Source organism: Mus pahari, chromosome 13, assembly GCF_900095145.1.
Source record: "Mus pahari chromosome 13, PAHARI_EIJ_v1.1, whole genome shotgun sequence".
Taxonomy (NCBI): domain Eukaryota; kingdom Metazoa; phylum Chordata; class Mammalia; order Rodentia; family Muridae; genus Mus; species Mus pahari.
In genome coordinates this window covers 3,532,947-3,535,948 of record NC_034602.1, presented here as the reverse complement: position 1 = coordinate 3,535,948, position 3,002 = coordinate 3,532,947, and positions in this window count along the sequence as shown.

Sequence of the window (3,002 nt, the reverse complement as noted above, 5' to 3'; positions counted from 1 at the left end):
CTAGAAGATCATATGTGGAACACAGACAATGGAATAAGAAGCTATGAAACTGAAGTTGCCTTGGAGATACTAAAATGTTAGAAAAATATCAGAGTCATGGGATATGTGCCAAGGAGGAAATCTGGTAACAGGGAGTACAACCAGGTGAAGAGAAAGACGTTTGTTGCAGTCAACAAAGATAGAGGAAGTAGAGATCTGAAGAAAGCTTTGACTTCAGACATGGAGATGCTGAGGTTGAAGTTTGCCTATCTGTCTTTTGGTCTTGTTTTGGTCCAGTATTTCTTATCATGACAGTTTAGAAATTGCATGAATCTCAAAATAGACTTTGAAGTTTGGCTATAGACTGTGAGACTACTGAAGTTTTATTAAATCTATTTTGCATTATGGTATGCCTAGGAATGGCTCTCATAGACCTGTGGTTTGAAATAGCCTATGGGGATTACAGAGTGGAATGTGATGGTTTGAATATGCTTGACCCAAAGAGTGGCACTATTAGGAGGTATGGCCTTACTGGCATAGGTATGACATTATTGGAGGAAGTGTGTCCCTGTGGAGGTAGGCAATGAGACACTCCTTACTTTGAGGGAGTCTGTGTTCTCCTAGTGGTATTCAAATGAATATATAGAACTCTTATCTCCTCCTGTACTGTGTCTATCTGTGTGCTTTCTCCTTGATGATCATGGACTGTACCTCTGAACCTGTAAGCCAGCCACAATTAAATGTTGTCCTTATAAGAATTGCCTTGGTCATGGTGTGTGTTCACATCAGTAAAACCCTAATTAAGACAGTTTATGGGCATTATATTAAAAATTTTAAAGTGTCATGTAGAAAATACTATCATCCTGCATTTGAATCTTTTTAGATAAAAACTATCTCATATAGTTTAGAAACTAAAATCAATACATGTTTTGGTTATCACTGAAGCTACTTTATTGTTTTATATGATGGTTGAGAAATGGGTCTAGTATATGTGGTCAGTTTTAGGAACTTCCTGAAACTTTTGAGAAGTTTACTTCCTGGCCTTTATTAATCTCCACATTAGAACTTATTGACTCAAGGAGTTTTCATAAAATGATGAAAAGTTTCAACTCTGGCTTTTTTAATATGTTGAATTTTAACAAGCATCTACTCAAAATATGAGGAAATTGCTATATAGGAATGGGGCAGACCCACTTGCTCTGTGACATCTCCCTGGTGATTTGACTGATGCTCCAATATCAGTGTTGTTGAAACAGTGTTTGCCACATAGAGAAAAGGAACTGACCTGGAAATCTGAAGCTCTGGGTTCTAGAATATTTTTGAATAATGTGTCTTGTTATCTCTGTTTCTTCTGGAAACATTTCAAGTTTTAATATCCAATTCCAGTGCTCATGCCCATGATACAGAATTTCACAGAACCACCATTTTATCTTCTCTTGCCTCACTCCCTCACAGTGTGACTTAATCCTCCTTGACAGAGATATCATTCATACATTACTTTAAAAATTGATTTAAAGATTTTTTATACAGTTGCAATTGTAGGTGACAAGGAATGAAATTTAGCAAGATATGATTACTTATAATCCCTCACATTTCTGAGATAATAGTATTTAAATAAAGCTGTGTTTTATATATTTTACAGTTCATAAAACATTTAAACATAAAACCTAGTCTCCTAAACATCCATAAGAAGTAGATATTACTATATTATTTTCTGAAAGTTGGATATGAAGATGAGATTTGTTGGTGAGGGTAAGATACTAATTAATGAGAGTCAGAGCTCACACAGCCATTGTACCCTTTGTTTTGATTTCTTGAGAACACAATAAGTAGGTTAAACTTTCAGAAAAAAAATAGTTCTAGGAAAACATGAGTTAAGAAGTATTTCGTTGTCTCCATGCTTGATAATAAGTAAAGAAAATAGGATCAATAAATATGTTGACATTTAACTTTGTTTTACTTATGTAAATGATGCCCTTGTCTCTATTTAATTCACATGCTCATGTGAATTAACAGTAATACTAAGGGAATGTCCCTTTGCATGAGTACTTCCCTTGACTTTCAGTGAGAGAAAGGAATTAGAAGGATGAAAACACCTGCACATGGACAGGAGTTGAATTACTTGAAATATATGCATTTAAGTGGCTTGTTTCTAAGGTTGTCATGTGTAGACTTGATGCAGAATGAGTTCTACATGTGGTATAAACTGAATCTGAAAGAAAATTGTCCAGAATGCTCATTACTACATTTCTAAAGTCTGAAGCCATGAAAAATGTTATCCAACAGAAATTTTTATACCAAAATCATGGAAAAAAAAGAAAATGTTAAGAGGTTGATGGAATAATAAATGAGAAAGCAATCAAAGGCAATACAACATTCTTGGAGCTCAGGCCATGTAGATTTTAGTTAATAGGTATTCCCAGGGATACCTATCAGTAAGGCTCATTCTGTATATCAGATATTCACAGATGGCGGATGTGTCATATGTGATAAATCCTTTCTTGGCTCTAGGAAGCTTCTTAATCACTCTACATCTTTTAAAAAATACATGCATTGAGAATCAGATATGAGTTTACTATGTTAATTTGAAGCTTTGGGGTAAAGTATGTGCCGCAGATGGACTTTCCTGGGGTCCCTGATCTGCGGGGAATGGGTCTCTGGTTGCAGGTGAGCGAGGATTCGGCGAATGAGGGGTGACAAACAGACACGACACAAGAGAGTGTGGTATCTGAATGCAAATTGTCAAATTGAGCATCAGACTATTTATACAGAAGAAAATAGGGAAGTAAGTACACAAAAACAGAGGAAGGCAAACCTGGAAGGGCTAGCAGGAAACAACTGGGATAACATAAAATGTTCACAACTGGGATCAAAGACAGCCTCACCTAAAGACAATNCAAAGTCAGCAGCTGGGGGCAAGGGCTTAATCTCCATGTCAAAGATCCTATAGTCCACCTTCCCCTTAGTCCATTGTAATGCTAGCGTATGGGTGTAAATTAGCTACCTGTGGTTCTAAGTATCTA